This window comes from Odocoileus virginianus, unplaced genomic scaffold, assembly GCF_023699985.2.
Source record: "Odocoileus virginianus isolate 20LAN1187 ecotype Illinois unplaced genomic scaffold, Ovbor_1.2 Unplaced_Contig_32, whole genome shotgun sequence".
Taxonomy (NCBI): domain Eukaryota; kingdom Metazoa; phylum Chordata; class Mammalia; order Artiodactyla; family Cervidae; genus Odocoileus; species Odocoileus virginianus.
Genome location: NW_027224349.1, coordinates 672,326 through 692,304, shown reverse-complemented (window position 1 = coordinate 692,304; position 19,979 = coordinate 672,326). Strand labels below are relative to the sequence as shown.

Here is a 19,979-nt window from a genome sequence, read left to right as displayed (position 1 = left end):
TAACCTGCCAGGCTTCTCTGTCCATGGGATTTCTCAGAAAAGAACAGGGAGAAATGGAGTCGGTTGCTATTTCCTACTCCAGGGGGTCTTCCAGACCCAGGGATTAAACTCTGAGGATGCCTCTCATATGTTGATAGGCAGATTCTTTTACCACTGAGACACCTGGGAAGCCCCATAATGAAACATTGTTTATTGTTGTTTATTCTCGAAATCACGTCAGACTCTTGTGTGACCCGGTAGACTGCGGCCTACCAGACTTCTCTGCCCATAGAGTATGTTGCAAAAAGAAGTGAAACTGGGTCATTTCTTGAGATCTGGATGAACCTACAGTCTGTCATACAGAGTGAAATAAGTCTGTTTCACTTACTGTGTATTGGAAAGAGGAAAGAAATATTGTGTATTAACAAAACTATGTTGAATCTAGAACAGTGCTGCAGATGAACCTATTTTCAGAGCAGGAATAGCGACACAGATGTAGAGGATGGACCCATGGACACTGCAGGGTAAGGAGAGAGTGTGATAAATGGAGAGAGTAGCACGGACGTATACACACTACTCTGTAAAACAGACCGCTAGTGGGAAACCGCTGAATAGCACAGAGAGCCCAGTCTGGTGCTCTGTGATGAACTGGAGGGATGGAATGGGAGTGGTGAGGAAGGATAAAGAGGGCTAGAATGAATGTATACACAGGCCTAATTCATACTGTTGTATAGCAGAGGCTAACACAGCATGGTAAAATTATATTTCAGTAAAAAAAAAAAAAGAAAAAAATACAACCTATAAAGACTGAAATGTCAATGAAACAGACAATCTGAATAGACACTTACAGAGTAAGGATATAGAGTCACTAATAAAAAATGTCCCAATAAAGAAAGATCTAGGACCAGTGTCTTCATGGATAAATTTTGCCGAACTTTTGAAGCATAATTAATACCAATACTTTTCCAGTTTTTCCAAAAACTTGAAGAAGAAGCTTCCAAACTGATTTTCAAGGCTAGAATTTCCTTGATAGCATAGCCAGAAATAGAACAATTATGGCTTAAATCAATGGGAAAGCACACACACAGTCCCCAAAAGCCAGAGCAATTTGAAGGGGAAAAGTAAGGAATAAAGCAAGGAGAGTTACTCTTCTGATTTCAAACTATACTGGAAGCTACTGTACTTAAAAAAATATGGTATTGGTATATAAATAGATTCATACATCATTAGAATATAGAACAGTGAGTACAGAAAATGCCCAAGTGTTTATGGGGAAGTAACACATATCAAAGACACTGAAAATACACAGTGTGGGCAATGAGAGTCTTTGATAATGGTGCTGGGAAAACTGGGATATGTAAACTTCAAAAGAATGAAAGTTTCTTATGCCACTTACAGAAATCAAGTCATATTAGACTAGAGATTTAAATGTGATACATAAAACTATGAAACTCCTAGAAAACTGAGTAAAAAGTTAGTAACAACTTCTTCATATTGGTCTTGGGAATGTCTTTTTGGATATCAGAAGCACAGACAACAAAAATTCCAAGTCGGAATATATAAAACTAAAAAACTCCTGTCCATAAAGTTTGTGATCAATCAGCAAAAAGACAGTCTATGAAATTAGGAAAATATTAATAAGCCACATAACTGATAAGTTAATATCTAGTAAAGTAAAATATAAAGGGAGTGGGAACTAAGACGACAACAAATATGACCAAAAAGAGTTTTGTGATAACACAAATAATTCTTAAAGATGGAAAAGTTTTATTGCTCTGTAATGTTACTAAATATATAGAATTGTTTTCTTATAATGTGTGACTTTTATATGATAACACATTAATAGATACACAAAGAAACAAAACAGTGGATAGCTTAAGGAGGCAGCAGTCACATTCACAATGCCTTTTCTTCCACAGTGAAATCTGTTCAGCAACTGTCCTATTCCAGCTCTAGCAAAGGAGTCCCAGTTATGCTCAGTTTCAGCACTAACTCTAGACCAGTCTAGAAAACAAACGCTCAAACACCTGTCTCAAAACAAATACTGATGACATTGGCCCACAATAAACCATTAGAAACAATTTTATGTCTTCTGATTACATTACCTAGCTCTACCTCATTTGTGAAAGAATGGATTAGGTTTTCCAAGACAACGCCAAAGCAGTGATTTGTGTACATAGCGAGGTATAATTCATATAAATATATCCCATAGAGTCAGAACCATGGTTTTTTCACTAGTCATGTATGGATGTGAGATTTGGACCATAAAGAAAGCTGAGCACCAAAGAATTGATGCTTTTCAACTGTGGTGCTGGAGAAGACTTTTGCTAATACCTTGGACAACAGGATATCAATTCAGTCAACACTAAAGGAAATCAATCCTGAATATTCATTGGAGAGACTGATGCTAAAGCTGAAGTTCCAATACTTTGGCCACCTGATGTGAAGAACTGACTCATTGGAAAAGACCCTGATGCTGGGAAGATTGAAGGCAGGGGGAGAAGGGGATGAAAGAGGATGAGATGGTTGGTGGCATCACCAATGGGCATGAGTTTGACCAAGCTTCCGGAGATGGTGAAGTACAGGGAGCCTGGTGTGCTGCAGTCCATGGGGTTGCAAAGAGTCAGTCATAACTGAGAAACTGAACAACAACAAAATAATATATTTCAGTAAAAAGTTAAAACATAACTTTGAAGGAGATACTCAGGAAAAAGGCACTTCTATATTACTATTTTTTTTCATTTAATTTTATTAGTTGGAGGCTAATTACTTTAAAATATTGTAGTGGTTTTTGTCATACGTTGACATGAATCAGCCATGGATTTACATGTATTCCCCATCCTGATACCCCCTCCCCCTCCCTCTCTACCCAATCCCTCTGGGTCTTCCCAGTGCACCAGGCCTGAGCACTTGTCTCATGCATCCAACCTGGGCTGGTGATCTGTTTCACCATAGATAATATACATGTTTTGATGCTGTTCTCTTGAAACATGCCCCACATCACCTTCTCCCACAGAGTCCAAAAGTCTGTTCTGTACATCTGTGTCTCTTCTTCTGTTTTGCATATAGGGTTATCGTTACCATCTTTCTAAATTCCATATATATGTGTTAGTACACTGTATTGGCCTTTATCTTTCTGGCTTACTTCACTCTGTATAATGGGCTCCAGTTTCATCCATCTCATTAGAACTGATTCAAATGAATTCTTTTTAATGGCTGAGTAATATTCCATTGTGTATATGTACCATATAATGGATAAGCTTCCTTATCCATTCATCTGCTGATGGACATCTAGGTTACTTCCATGTCCTAGCTATTATAAACAGTGCTGCGATGAACATTGAGGTGCATGTGTCTCTTTCAGATCTGGTTTCCTTGATGTGTATGCCCAGAAGTGGGATTGCTGGGTCATATGGCAGTTCTATTTCCAGTTTTTTAAGAAATCTCCACACTGTTTTCCATAGTGGCTGTACTAGTTTGCATTCCCACCAACAGTGTAAGAGGGTTTCCTTTTCTCCACACCCTCTCCAGCATTTATTGCTTGTAGACTTTTGGATAGCAGTCATCCTGACTGGCATGTAATGGTACCTCATTGTGGTTTTGATTTGCATTTCTCTGATAATGAGTGATGTTGAGCATCTTTCCATGTGCTTGCTAGCCATCTGTATGTCTTCTTTGGAGAAATGTCTGTTTTGATTTTTTTGATTGGGTCATTTATTTTTCTGGAATTGAGCTGCAGGAGTTGCTTGTATATTTTTGTCTGTTGCTTCATTTGCTATTATTTTCTCCCAATCTGAGGGCTGTCTTTTCACCTTACTTATAGTTTCCTTTGTTGTGCAAAAGCTTTTAAGTTTCATTAGGTCCCCTTTTTTTTTTTTTGCTTCTATTTCCAATATTCTGGGAGGTGGGTCATAGAGGATCCTGCTGTAATTTATATCAGAGAGTGTTTTGCCTAAGTTCTCCTCTAGGAGTTTTATAGTTTCTGGTCTTACATTTAGATCTTTAATCCATTTTGAGTTTATTTTTGTGTATGGTGTTAGAGTGTTCTAGTTTCATTCTTTTACAAGTGGTTGACCTGTTTTCCCAGAACCACTTGTTAAAGAGGTTGTCTTTTTTCCATTGTATATCCTTTCCTCCTTTGTCAAAGATAAGTTGCCCATAGGTTCGTGGATTTATCTCTGGGCTTTCTATTCTGTTCCATTGATCTATATTTCTATCTTTGTGCCAGTACCATACTATCTTGATGACTGTGGTTGATTCCTCCAGTTCTGTTCTTCTTTCTCGAGATTACTTTGGCTATTGGAGGTTTTTTGTATTTCCATACAAATTGTGAAATTATTTGTTCTAGTTCTATGAAAAATACCGTTGGTAGCTTGATAGGGATTGCATTGAATCTATAGATTGCTTTGGGTAGTATAGTCATTTTGAAAATATTAATTCTTCCAGTCCATGAACACAGTACATTTCTCCATCTGTTTGTGTCCTCTTTGACTTCTTTCATCAATGTTTTATAGTTTTCTATGTATAGGTCTTTTGTTTCTTTAGGTAGATATACTCTTAAGTAGTTTATTCTTTTTGTTGCAATGGTGAATGGTATTGTTCCCTAATTTCTCTATCTGTTTTCTCATTGTTAGTGTATAGGAATGCAAGAGATTTCTGTATGTTAATTGTATCAAGCATCTTTTTAAAAAATCAATTTTGGATTTACATTCATGGCTGATTCACGTCAATGTATAGCAAAAACCACTACAATATTGTAAAGTAATTAGCCTCCAACTAATAAAAATAAATGGAAAAAAAGTAAATTTGGGTTTCTGGTATACTTAGTTGCTCAGCCGTGTCTGACTCTTTGTGATCCCATGGACTATAGCCCACCAGTTCCTCTGTCTATGGGGATTCTCCAAGCAAGAATACTGGAGTGGATTGCCATGTCCTCTTCCAGGGATCTCCCCAACCCAGGGATCGAACCCAGGTCTCCTGCAATTGCTGGTGGATTCTTTGTCATCTGAGCCACCAAAGAAGCCCAGGAATACTGGGATGAATTGCCACACCCTCTTCCAGGGGTTCTCCCCAACCCAGAAATCAAACTGGGGTTTCCTGCATTTCAGGTGGATTCTTTACCAGCTGAGCTACCAGGGAAAGCCTGGTTTCTCCTAAGTTGTACCAAGGTCGTTTCATACTATGTTGGCTCATTGATCACATGTGACGATTAAGTAGGAGACTAACTTTCAGTACAATTAGTGCTTTAGTTTTACCACTAAAGCAAAAGAACAAACAAAAGAATTTGAAGAAAATTGTACTATTGTTGATTAAAATAATTGCCATATAGTAAAAATAGATAAAATTTATTTGAACAAAATTGAGGACCATAACCTGGAAAATGATCTTTTAGACAATTTTGAGAGGAGTGCTCTGAAGATGTAGAAGAGGAGCCAGTACATACACAAATTTCCTTAAAGTGGAAAATACATGTAGTGAAACATAAATCTTGATAAAAGACTACTGTTAATCAGAAAAATGTGATATTGCAAATGATTTTAGTATTTTTCTATGCAAGAATATGAGCTCATTAAAATTCTTACTTAAATATTCATATTAACTGTCTAGGAACCTATGATCCAAAGTACAGGATGGTTCATTTTGTTTTTCCCATCCTGAGTTTCCCAGATGGTACCCTGCTGCTGGATGACTGCAGTAGAATTTGATTACTTTGTGTAAGTGGATAAAGAGTGACCTTTCTTTGGTGGTTAAGCAGATGTACAATATTTGTTTGATGGGTCAAAAGATAGGGTGTCTTAGCATAAAGTTCAAGCAAAATCACAGGTAAGTTACAATGTTCCCTCATACTTAAATCATGTGAAAATGTCTTTCATCACTGTAAAAAAGCAGTCCTTAACATTTTATTTCTGAAGAGAAAGTTTTTTAACATTAACTTTAAACTTTATTCTACCATGCTGACACTGGATACACTGTCTTGTAACTCTACCCCTGTACTACCAATAATCCCTAACTTGGTGTATCTAAACATTTTAAACGGAGGGATCTGTACTGAAACTCAAGATGTTCCTGTCTCCCAAACCTAAGGACTTTTTTCAGGCCCTTTGAGAGATATATACACTTTCTCCTTAATTCCTCCACCACTTGTATTACTGCAGAGATTTCTTACAGAAGCATCATGATGGAATTTATTTTTCCAAGAAGGAAGACAATAGATAAAATTTAAGTGTAGAAAAAACACTTTCTACAAAGTAGCTAACTTCTATTCCAATAGTATGAGTTAGCCCAAGCGGTTTATAAGTAGGACAGTGTAGTCGCCCTATGCTTCAACGTTGTCAGGCCACGCTACGTAGTCGGGCCACGTCACGTAGTCGTCTTCTTTCAAGTTCTGTGCAGTGTTCTCCGGTAATGTATCCCTTTTTTACTGGAATCTGTCACAGCTTATTTCACTTTGTTGAGTGCTGGGAAGTAAGTTGGTTTGAGCTACGCGTGTGCTGTACGGTGAAAGAGACTATGCTTGGGGGATACGGCAGTAGCGTCAGAGGAGAAAAAAGTGACCTTATCCCCTTGACGCCCGTGGGTCGCCATTTTGCTGCCGCTGATTGTGGCCTCGTGCTGATCTCTCCAGAGCTTTCAATTCAGAGTAACTTCTGAGTTCTTTAGAAGCCTCAGAGGATTACCTGGCAGCCTCGGAGGATGACCTAGCAGCGGCAGCAGCACCAGCACTGTAAGCTGCTTGGAAACAGTGAGCCTGCCCTTACACCTGTGCCGAAGCATAAACGTAATCCTTTGGTTTCCCGGTACCATGGTTTGCTCAGCCGTCCAAATAGTAGTTCTTCTTGTAGTTGGGTGATGTCTTTGATCGGGACTGTGCAGTCCACATAGGAGCTAGGAAGCTGCTCTTGGTTCCTCTGGGTTTGTTCACATAGTGGTATAATTTCCTCCATTCTTGTCTAGTTTAGAAGGAAAGTTCAATTTGTTCTAGGTTCACGTCAATTTAACTATAGGTGTATTAATAATAACTGCACTGAAGCCTAAAAATTAACAGGCTTCGCCTCCCCGGCCTTCATTCCTTCCCAGGACTCTGTGTTAGCAAGCAGTTCTTTATGAAACACTGATTGTTTGGGGGTGATTAAATATTTTTACATACTTTTCTTTGTGGACAGTTCATTGCTGGTGAAAATACTGCTTCTTTGCAAACATGAAGGTGAAACCTTGTTATATGTTTAGGTTATCTCTGCCAGTTTAGTTTCTTCTACCTGTCACAAACCTTAATATTCTTACAAGGCATGCATTTACCAATGTATTCAGCCTAGTTTTCTCATAAAATGGATTCTGGCATCATGTATTTCTACTCATTTTTATTCTGAGGCAGTTCACAAATGAACAAGTTTGACAGAGAGCTCTTGGACGATCATTCCTTAAATCCACCTTTTTACAAGAGACCTGAGTTGTGTCATTTTTAATATCCTTGTAATTCCTCCTGGAGAAACTGTGACTGCAAACAGTGAAAATATCCCCTTCAGAATAGCACCACATTTCACGTTCCACAACAAGTCTCCCTTCTTTATTCCTTCCTGACACTCACAGCTTGCTTAGGGTTGGGGATATTTCTTTATTTGTCGTTTTGAGATCAGTGATCTCTTGAGTCCCCGAACCAACTGACACAGCCTTTTTCTAGCAAATTTTTTACTTCTGATTTCAGGGAAATTCTAGGGATTTCCTTTTAACAATGTGTTAGGTAAATTACAAAATACTTCTACTGTTTTTTTCTAGTCTGTGTAATTCATGGTTAGCTTACAAATAAAGTTACATTTTCGTACATACCTTGTTTCCTCCTCTGTTTCTAATAATGAAGTTTCAGGTGCCCATGTTAGATTGTTATGTTCTAAAGAGAATATTGTTTATTTTATGCATATTAAATTACTATAGCTTGGCGCTTAATACATGTCCAATGCATTTTTGTTAATGTTATTTTCCTATGCACTCCATCCTTGGGTAACTCCCCTCTTCCCTCTGTAGGACTTTCAGACTGACTGCTACCTATCATGCCAAACATTCTTACATATTATTTTAAATTTTACATTCCTTTCCAAATATATGGACTACTCTTGGTTTATTGATTTGAAAATAAATTGGGAAGAGAATGTGTGGAATCCAGTTTTAATTGGAAAACATGGATAATAAACTGTTAATGGTTATCTCTGGTAATCAGTTTTGTGGCTAGTAATGTTTGGTAAGGGATTTAAAAAGAAAATCTTTGGCAATTTGTAAACAATGAGTAACCAAATTAGGTTAAATTTTAGAAATTGTATTTCAAGTTCTGTTAATGTTCTACTGCTATTTAAATGATAATATTTTTGTTTTTCTGTATTTTATAAAGCTTAAAGTCCTATTTTAGCTTGTTTTATAGTTTAGTTTGTAAAATGCAGATTAGTAGACTTAATTTTTTATTCACCTTTTAAATCAGTTAGGTAAGGGAGGTAAAAACAGGCACAGTGTAAGAATGAGAATGAATCTGAAAAAAGAGAGTCTTTAAAGAAGACGGACAGGGTAGGAATTCTGAAGTTATTAATACCTTTTTTGATAACGTGAATTTCAGACTTTAATCTGAAATGGATCTTAGTCATAATCCTGAGGAGTTGACTCATATCTTGTTTTTTTAAAAAAGATTTTTATCTACTTTTATATTTTTTGCTGTGCTGAGTCTTCTTTACTGTTCACAGGCTTTTCTCTAGCTGTGGAGAGCAGGGGCTGCTTTGTAGTTGCAGTAGTTTCACATGGGTTTCTCACTGTGGTGGTCTTTCCAGTTGCAGAACACAGGCTCTGGGATGCCTAGGTTTCAGTAGTTGTAGCACATGGGCTCAATAGTTGCAGCTTCCAGGCTGTAGAGCACAGGCTCAATAGCTGTGGCATAGAGGCTTAGTTGTTCTGTGGCATGTGGGGTCTTCCTGGGTCCAGGGATCAAACCTGTGTCTCCTGTATTGGCAGGTGGATTCTCTACTACTAAGCTACTACAGAAGCCCCTCACATCCAGCTTTTCCCCATTTATAGTCCCCTACATTTCTCCAGAATTTCTGCATTAAATAATTCATTTTAAACTATTTCTGATGGAAATTGGTGGCATTTACGCAAACATAGTTCCCTTTGTTTTATGTGGAAAAGGATGATATAAATGAGAGTGAATTTTAGGGTTTTGAGCAGACTAAGCCTGGGTGCCAACATTGGAAATTTCCTACTTTTGTAATAGTAATGTTTTATATTTTTCAGTAGACTATGAGAAATACATCCTAAGACCTTCACACCCTCAGCACTCCAGTGCCACTGGCAGATGATCATATTAAATAAAATAACTGAATGATTGACTATCTCTTACTTAAGTAAGTGCAGACTAAAATAAGAGTAAAATAAGTGACTGAAGTGCTTAATTTTTTCCTTAAAAAAGTTAAGTCCACTGAAAAGTTGAAATATGAATAAAACAAAATCCCATGTTTTTACCTAGATTCACTAATTTTTAATATTTTCTTCTTATACTTACTTTCTGTACATGTCCATTTTCCCCTAATGTTTTAATTTTTCTTTTTTTTTTCATTTATTTTTATTAGTTGGAGGCTAATTACTTTACAATATTGTAGTGGTTTTTGCCACACATTGACATAAATTGGCAGATCTAGTTATATGCAATTATGCAATTAGTACTTTAGCCCTAAATACTTCATCTCCTATGAATGAAGACTTTCTCTTGTCTTCATTCTTAAGCTACAGTAGAATGGTCACAAGAAATTTAACCTTAAAATTACACTGTTACCTAGTAAGTACTGTTTTCTAGCATCATTACTTGTGCTTAGCCATGTACGACTCATTTGTGACCTCATGGACTGCAGCCCACAAGGCTCCTCTGTCCATGGGATTCTCCAAGAAATGGCTACTGAAGTGTGTTGTCATTTCCTTCCCCAGGGGATCATCCTGACCTGGAGGTCAAACCTGTGTCTTGTCTCTTGCATTTGCAGGTGGATTATTTATGGCTGAGCCATTGGGGAAACCTGTTTTCTAGCATAGCCACTAGCCATATGTGTATGTTGAAATGAATTGAAACTAACATATTGTTCAATTCAGATATATCATTTTCTCTTAACTGAAAAATTCTATTTGATAATGTTTATCTAGTGTATAAGGTACATTCACATTTGTCCATTTCTTTCAGTAGTTTCCAGCACTTTATAACAAGGCCGTGTAGTTATTCATGTGTAGTGCAAGCCACTTAAAAAAAAAAAAATCAACATTTTTATTAACTATTTGAAACATGTTGTGTAGCTAAAGAAAATCAGGTACTTGGTCTTCATATTTTTTCCTTACATTGGAAGTTTGTTTTCTGGGCCAATTTTTAAATTGTCTTTTTCTTTCCTTTCTTATTTTCTTTTGTGTAGAAGTCCTGAATAGTAAGCCAGGTTCATTGGCCTGTGATAAAGGGGACTCACCATCATGTAAATCCCATTTACCTTTCAGGGTAATTACAGAATAGACTAGGGCCTCTTTGGTAGAGTTGTTGTTACTCAGTCTCAAAGTTGTGTCTGACTCTTTGTGACTGCATGAACTGCAGAATGCCAGGCTTCCCTGTCCTTCGCTGTCTCCCTGAGTTTGCTCAAACTTATGTCCATTGAATCATGATGCCATCCAACCATCTCATCCTCTGTTGTCCCCTTATCTTTTGCCCTCAATCTTTCCCAGAATCAGTATCTTTTCCAGTGAATTAGCTCTTTGTGTCAGGTGGCCAAACTATTGAGCTTCAGCTTCAGCTTCAGCAGCAGTCCTTGCTATGAATATTCAGGGTTAATTTCCCTTAGGATTGACTGGTTTGATCTCATTGCAATTCAGTGGACTCTCAAAAGTCTTCTCCAGCACCATAGTTTGAAGCTTCACTTCTTCAGGGGCCAGCCTTCTTTATGACCTAACTGTCACATCCATGCTGGAAAAACTAGCTTTGAATATACAGACCTTTGTTAGCAAAATGATATCTCTGCTTTATAAGATGCTGTCTTGGCTTGTCATCACTTTTCTTCAAAGGACAATTATCTTTTAATTTTGTGGCTGCAGTCACTGTCACTTTGATGTTAGGCCTTAGTAAAAAAAAAAAAATTGATAGTTTACAGGCTTTATATTATCTGTTTCTTTCTCATTACTCTGATGCCCACTTTTGTCATTTAAGTCAAGAAGAGGTTGTCCCATATGGCTAACAGAGAAGGCAGTGGCAACCCACCCCAGTTCTCTTGCCTGGAAAATACTGCGGACGGAGGAGCCTGGTGGGCTGCAGTCCATGGGGTTGCTGAGAGTCAGACACTACTGAGCGACTTCACTTTCACTTTTCACTTTCATGCATTGGAGAAGGAGATGGCAACCCACTCCAGTGTTCTTGCCTGGAGAATCCCAGGGATGGTGGAGCCTGGTGGGCTGCCATCTATGGGGTCGCACAGAGTCAGACATGACTGAAGTGACTTACCAGCAGCAGCCTACTGCCTAATGCTTATGTCAGTGTTTTCAAGTGACAACAGTAACAGGTGGCTTCTTGACTACTCTTAGACATAATTGTTTTTAAACGTTTGACATTTTATCTTTAAATGTCATTTTTATTTTTTAAGAACTAGGCTAATCATTAATATGTTCTCAAAGAAAAGTTTGTTAATAGTTAATCTACTCTTTTTTATCACTAAAGTTAATGAGGGAAAGGAGAGCTAAGATTTGGCTAATATTTGGTATGAGAGATTGATAAATCAGTATTTAATGTGCAGTCTGAAATAAGCCACTTTGATGTCAAAAGGTAGAATATGCAGTCATGAAGATCAAGACTGAACTGATTTACTCAAATTAGTAAATAACTAAAATATTCCTAATAATAGATAGCTTGTCATGGAAATAACAGTTATGTCCTTGGATTAGCTGCTTGACTTTGTAGGTTTTTATTTGCTCTAAAAATAAGAGGATAAAATGTATAAATGTAGCTGGAAATGATTATAGAAATTGAGAGATTAAGCATTCTCTCATTTTCTTGGATAAAATGGATATATTTCACCTTGAAACAGCTCACATTTGTATAATACTTTAAAGTTTTGCTTTCTTTAAAATTATGGTTTGATCTAAAAGTGAAGTTACCAACATAATAATAGCTGTTACATTTTAAGAAAAAATGAACAGTATTTTACAGCTTTTTCTTTTTTTCCCCTTCTTAAGAATATACTCAGGTAATAAAACTGTTGGGAAACACACGACTGGAAGCAATGTGTTTTGATGGTGTGAAGAGGTTACATCAGATCTGAGGAAAATTGAGAAAAAAGATAAGTATGGAAATGTACTTTATGTTAGTACAAAATTTACCTTAAAAAAAATTACCTGTCCTTCTACATGAATTCTTAAAAGATTTCAAGAGTAGTGATTTATATGGCAATATAAATAGATAAAATTAGTAGATCCATGATAACTTTCATAATAGAATATTATATTTAGAAACAGTGATTTGTGACACCTGTGTTGGATTTATGCCAGAAATGTATGCTGTTGAGGAAACAGACAAATTCAGTGTGTAAAACAAATGGCCTAGACTCTTAAAAAAAGCAAATCTTAAGCCATAAAAGTCAAAAAAAGAAACTGGAGAACTATTTTTAAGACTAAAGGAGACTAATTTCTAATACAGTGTATGGTCTTTGGTAAGATTTTGAATTGTGGGAAGCAGCCGTATATAGTATTAGGAAAATTTGAAATTGGAACATATGAGATCATATTTAGTAGTTTTGTCAGAAATATTGATCATATTGTTTAAAAATTCCTTCGTCTCATTTTTTGGGATAAAAAACAGTTTTGTTCTCTTGAGTTATTTTTCAATTAATGGTTTTGGGGCCTGAGTATATGTAGATTGGTAACTAGATTGCTATATTTGTGTAATGACTTATTTTCACATATTTAAAGTAATTAAAAATGTCAGGAGCAATTTGCAATTAAAAGTGATTCACATAACTTTGAACTATACTTTTGTAATTTTTAAAGTCTTTGCTGCTGCTGCTGCTAAGTCCAATCATTCGTGTCTGACTCTCCGACCTCGTAGATGGCAGCCCAACAGGCTCCACCGTCCCTGGGATTCCCCAGGCAATAACACTGCAGTGGGTTGCCATTTCCTTCTCCAGTGCATTAAAGTGAAAAGTGAAAGTGAAATCACGCTCAGTGGTGTCTGACTCTCAGCGACCCCATAGAATGGACGGCAGCCCACCAGGCTCCTCTGTCCATGGGATTTTCTAGGCAAGAGTACTGGAGTGGGTCTCCAGTGCCTTCTCTGTTTAAAATCTTTAGTTGAAGTCAAATTATTATATATTTTGAATATTCTGAATTAGAAAATTTGACACAGACTGAACTACGTAACTTTAATTTTTTCCTAATATATTGCAACTGTTTATGACTAGACTTTGTCTCACAGGCATGCATACATTACAGACACACACACATACCCCTTATTCTGTAGTTTTACCCTAATTCTTAGTAGACACATTTTCCACACTGAGTGAATAGTATTTTTTTGTAGGAGGAATGGCTTAACATTGCACATTATTGTTTGTATATTTTAAATGTAATATACAGTAAGTTTTCTTTTATGGGTTTGGATGAATACTTCAGACGTTATATTGGTTGGTCTTTGAGTCTGTCAGGTAATAATTACAGTTAAATTTACAGTGTTTTTTGAGTTTAGTCAGTCATTAATATAGGTATATAGAAGATTCAATAAAAGGTATTTGAACCAGTTCTAGCTAGTTATGATTCTCATCATTCTGTCATCAAAATTGATTAAGATCCAGAGATGTTTAAGACGATAGGGTTTTGGCTGACCAATGGTACATGTATTTGTGGGAAGATTGTTGTTGTTTTTTTAATTTTAAGTATAATGTGCAGTAAATATTTTCTTATAATTTTGTATAAATACTACAGATCATCATTCTGTCCTCTATTGAAAGTCCAGTTGTATTCTAGGATTTGTGTTAGGTTTTCAGGGGTTGTGGTACAGGCTGTCTTTTATACTGTTCCATAGTAAAATTAGAAGCTATCTTTGTTTTGTGTGATGTTTTGCTCAAAGCTAAATTCTTCATTTTTCTTTCTTTTTTTTTTTTTTTTGGCTGCACTGCAGCTTGTCAGATTTTAGATCCCCAATCAGGGACTAAACCCAGGCTACTGCCATGAGAGCACTGAGTCCTAACCATTGGACAATGAGAGAACTCCCCTCCATTTTGCTTTTTATTTTTTAAAAATTACCTTTTCTGAAATAAGAACAGTTGTATATGACAGTGTATTATTAGTGTTCTTACCCATCAAAAACAAATATTTAGTAATTTTACACTGGGGTCCCAATTAATAGTTTTAAATTGTTCTAGATGATGCAGTTAAATAAGTCGCACCCTCTTAATCTCCAGAAAGTTTTTACAGGTTTACAGAAAGATAAGACATAGACTCAGTAGCTTTGAGTGTATGTTGTAAATCTGATATGAATACTTAGAAAAGAACTTGATAGTTATAAACTATGTTTGGACTATAAATTGCTAGTCTGATATCCATTTGATTTCTGTGTTAAACCCATGACTGTGTTTAATTAAAATTTGAGTGAAGTAACTACTGTCCCTCTTTATTCTATTTTCAGGTCGTGTTTTCCACAGATACTTAAATTTCTGATTTGTTAAATTTCAGTTTCTACTACCTTGTAAATTTTTTTGTATGATTGTTCTATTAGTGATTGAGAGATTTTGAAGTCAGTTACTCTACTTTTCATCTCCGTTAGTTTTTATATTTTAAATAATCTATCTGATTCTCTAGTAAAATATTCTGACAGTTAAAAAAATATTTGATGTGTGGGTTCTTTTACTTATTTAAATATACTTATACTAACTGATATAGTCTTTTGTTAAGTCTAGCTTCTAGACTTTCTAGCCATGGTTTGTACTGACTACTTTTTTCTTGATATGACCACCGTTTCCTGTTTTTTTGTGTGTCTCATGTTTTTGGTGTTGCTGTTGAAAACTAAAAAATACAAATAAAACATGGTGAGACTGGAAGTCAGATTTCTTCTCCCAGGGTTTTTTCCTTGTCATTGTTTGTTGAGTGATTTTTGAAAAAGATTCTGTTTGGTATGTATCTTTTTTTTTTTTTTTTTTGTATGGCCACTGAATACTTGATTATAACCTAAGAAGACAGCTCATGTTTGTGGTTTCATTAAAAACCACTTATCCTCTCAACCTCTGCTTAGAGACTCTGTGCATGTTGGGGTGTACCTTTAAATGCTCGGTCAAGAAGTTGACACTCCTTAGGCTTCATTTCAGGCTTGTATAGAATCTTAAAATCTCTCAAAGAGGAGAGATTAAGAGCTTCCCTGAACTTTGATAAGATTGTGTACAGTCCTGATTTCACATATGAATGAGGTAATACAGTCTTTGTTTTCACTATGTGACTTATTTCTCTTAGCACACTGCTGTCCAAGTTCATGCATGTTGTTGCAAATGGCAGGATTTATCTATGTTGGACATTAATCCCTTATTGGTCATATCATTTGCAAATAATTTTACCTATCTAATAGATGGTCTTCTTTTTGTTGACAATTTCCTTTTCCATGCAAAAGCTTTTTTTGTGCGATGTAGTTCTGCTTACTAGTTTTTTCTTTTGCTGCTTATACATTTGGTGTGGTATACAAAAAGCAAATACCAAGATCAGCTTCAGTAATCTTTTCCCAGTTTTCTTTTCCAGTAGTTTTATGTTTCAGGTTTGTTTTTAAATCTGTAATCTATTTCAGGATAACTTCAGGTAGTTTTTGGTGTAAGAAACGTGTTCAGTTTTATTTAAGTATTCTGTTTTCCCAGTCCTATTTATTAGAGAGAATGTCTTTTCTACACTGTGATCTTGGTTCTCTTAATAAGTATTAGTTGACTTTCTTGAAAGAATTTTATTTGTGAGTTCTCAGTTTTGTTCCAGCTGTCAGCAGTACTGATATAATGCCAGTCCGATATTGTTTGACAGTTGTGTTTTGAAATTAGGACATATGTGGTCTCCAGCTTTATTCTTTCTCAAGATTGCCTTGACTATTTAGATTGTTTGTGGTTCCATATAACTTTGTGAATAAAATGCTACTTGAATTTTTATAGGATTTACATGGAGTCTATATATTACTTTGGGTAATATGGACACTTATTTTTGTATGTTCGTTTTATATTCAGAAACTATACTGAATTTTTTTCCTTTGTATGTTTTTATGAGCTGGATGGATCATCTGTTGATGATTTTTTTCTTTTTCTATATTTGATTACTAAAAACTTAGAATGTCTCTAAAAGTGCATCATTTTCATTTCCACTTTTAAAAAATTTGACTTCATAAAACTCCCCAAATGGATAGAATAATTGTGAATTCCTGGTTTAATTCTCTGTTTCATGGACAGTGTAACCACAATTACATGAATACCTTTAAGGGATTAAAATACTAACTTTAAAAGTGATAGCCACAGCGGCTCTTCTGATTTTAATCTGTTGCAAGCAGAATAATACAAACCTTTGCTTTTCAAATCATAATCTAAAGATATTAGCAGCATCACCACTATATGGAGGTGTTATAGCAAGTTATTACCTGATCTCTTACCTACTGCATCAAAATCAGAATTTTAACACCATGCCTATGTGTTTCATGTGCATATTACAGTTTGAGAAGTGTTGGTTTGTATTACACTGCACTTGAATCACTGTGATATTTTCAGTTGCCTTTCTGTAGGTTTTTTCTAGGTTAATTGTAAACATTCAGACTTTTTTCCTCTCTAAATGACTCAAACTCTTTAAAATGGAGAAATGTGAACATTGTAGGGCAGTAATTCTCAGGGAAATTTGCATCGGAAGCACCCAGAAGAGCTTTTTAAACACAAAAGGATTTCACTTCAGGTCTGTCAGTTTTCAGCAAAATATAGATATCTTTTAAAAACTCCATAAACAGTTCTAATAGGTAAGATGTTCTAAGAACCTTAGGTTATAGAAAGGTTTATTAATTTTCTTGGGTAATAATACCACTTTCAGTTTGAATTACTGTTATAGTATGAGCAGGGACCGCACTGCAAAACACTCCCCCCTTTTTCCTTTTCTTTCTTCGATTTAGTGAATTCTATAAATAATTTTTCTAGGCTATACATTATTTAATCATGCATGGAAACTTCTTTACAAGGATTTGTTTTTGTTACAGAAGATGGAAGGTGAAGGAAAATGTAATTTGTAATAGAACAGTGAAGTTTTTCTTACTTCAATTTGAAAGTAATTGATGAGAGAAATGATGATATTTTGCATAACCAGTTTTGATAGTTGTTTTTCTTCAAGGATAACAAACCTGATATAATTTTAAAGTACAATGCTGATGAAACTAGAAGTCTGAAGGCTTATGGGAAGCTTCCTGAACTTGGTAATCAATGTAAAAGTTACTACATGTTGTAGTAGTATTTGCTTGTTAGTGTTTAGGTGAAGCAGTTTTGTTAGAATTCTGTTTCTTTTACATGTTTTTTGCATATATGCTCTTCCCTGGTGGCTCAGATGGTAAAGCGTCTGCCTACAGTGCTGGAGACCCAGGTTCGATCCCTGGATGGGGAAGATCTCCTGGAGAAGGGAATGGCAACCCACTCCAGTATTCTTGCCCCCCCCCAAAAAAAGGGGGCTCAAAGAAATTAGGTTTAAGTATGTGTTAAATACTAAGAATATTAACAAGTTAGTAATGAATTCTCTTCCTAATAAAGGAATACATTTTTTATACTCTTTTAAACAATTTTTAAGAAAGTATCTGGTTTCAGCTGATCAAGGCAATTATGGTACTGGTACTGATTTTTATAGAAAATGGTGTTGTTTATCTTAGTATATATAGTGCTGTCCCAGAGTTTTGTGGAGAGTGTTTTTAACAGGTATTCCCTATATTTCTTTTTTTTTTCTTTATTTTTTTTTCCATTTATTTTTATTAGTTGGAGGCTAATTACTTTACATCATTACAGTAGTTTTTGTCATACATTGAAATGAATTAGCCATGGATTTACATGTATTCCCCATCCCAGTCCCCCCTCCCACCTCCCTCTCCACCCGATCCCTCTGGGTCTTCCCAGTGCACCAGGCCTGAGCACTTGTCTCATGTACCCAACCTGGGCTGGTGATCTGTTTCACCCTAGATAATATACATGTTTCAATGCTGTTCTCTTGAAACATCCCACCCTCACCTTCTCCCAGAGTCCACAAGTCTGTTCTATACATCTGAGTCTCTTTTTCTGTTTTGCATATAGGGTTATCATTACCATCTTTCTAAAGTCCATATATATGTGTTAGTATACTGTAATGGTCTTTATCTTTCTGGCTTACTTCGCTCTGTATAATGGGCTCCAGTTTCATCCATCTCATTAGAACTGATTCAAATGAATTCTTTTTAATGGCTGAGTAATATTCCATGGTGTATATGTACCACAGCTTCCTCATCCATTCGTCTGCTGATGGGCATCTGGGTTGCTTCCATGCCTATATTTCTTAAAGACAAAAGTGTTATATTCTTACTGCAGTAAGCTTGAAAAGGTTGAAAGTTTCCAATAACATAAAAGAGGAAATACACAAAACCCACATTTTGAACATGATAGCTATTTTATTATACTACATTGCATTTTATTATAAAATTATGATTATTTGTGTAAGTGTGAAAATTCTGATGAAATTATTGCCCTTTTAAGAAATAGTAGTAAGATTTGGATATCAGACAAGTACTTTCCTACTTCTGTTTCTTAGGAGAAAGCATAATTTGAAGTCTTTCTGACTGATTTATTAAATCTATCCAGTGTTGGACTGATTCGGTTAGTTACCCAACTGTGGGTGAACTAAATGATCTTAGAGTAAGTTTATATATGCCAAGGGTAAGTCTTAGTGCATATATTCTTCATTGTAATAACTTGACAGTGAGCTTCTAGAGGTTTCAGTGTGATACATGTTCTTTGTGATGTGTTTGTAGTTAGGAAGATTTTCCTTGGAACAAGAGTGTTGAATCAAAGATTGCTATAAGAGTTTTCTTATATAGTTCAGTGTTTTAGTATTATTTCAATATTATTTCTTTTAATAGGCAATTAATCTAGTAACACCGATTTTATATTTGTAAGAGTATGCTGTTATTGTGTTTTTAGCAAAACTTAATGAAACAGATATCTTTAGTCTGGGAGATAATGATGAAATCCAACTTGATGACATTGGAGTTGATGGTGAAGACACTGATGATGTAAATACCGGCTGAACTGTGGCTTTTATTTTTTAATTGTTGTATTTATGAAAGTAATAAGAACTTTCACTGTTTTTGGTCTCAGAATGTTGTATAGTTAAATATGTTTTGAGGCTGATCTATCCATTAATTTGAATATCTGTTAATATTCAGAAATCAGTCATTCAGACTTTTAAACTTTAAAAAAACCTTATGATTCTTGGAATACTTGTTTTTTTTTTTTAAAGATGAATTAGTTTTGACATTGGGTACTCCATAGTGATACCTTATTAGGCAAGAATGTTCTAAGAAGTTTAGCAGACAGTTTTAAAAGTGTGTTATCTCCCAATGCTGGTATGTTAAAAGAAGAAAATCATGTTGAAACCAGCTTGCTGAAGCATTGAAATTGCAGTGTACCCCAGTGCATCATTAAAATGAAGGCCTATTATGTTTCCTGTGTTTTTAGGGTTTACATTTATTTGTCTTGTATCACTATAGTGCAAACTCTTGGTTTGGAGTTTGTGGGAAATGGTTTATCTTAGTAATAAAACAGGATAAGAGATTTAAATGCTTCACTATTCTGCTATTGATGTATTTAAGTAAAAATTTTGTTGATATGTATTTACTGATTTTCTAGATAGGTGTATCAAGTAATTGGAATGTCAGTATGGCTTATACTGTTGTCAAGCCTGTTAGGCTTTTTCTTTTGGTACTTCTGTAATAAAAATGTAGTTAAGAAACCAAG

At 35.5% G+C, this 19,979-nt stretch overlaps 1 non-coding gene and 1 pseudogene across 1 annotated transcript; both read left to right on the top strand.

The window, feature by feature from the left end:
- Positions 1 to 6,297: 6,297 nt before the first annotated feature.
- Positions 6,298 to 19,270, top strand: LOC110132249 (eukaryotic translation initiation factor 1A, X-chromosomal-like; annotated as a pseudogene).
- Positions 17,539 to 17,610, top strand: TRNAC-ACA (transfer RNA cysteine (anticodon ACA)). The gene has a single exon. It is a non-coding gene; the product is annotated as a tRNA-Cys (tRNA).
- Positions 19,271 to 19,979: the final 709 nt, after the last annotated feature.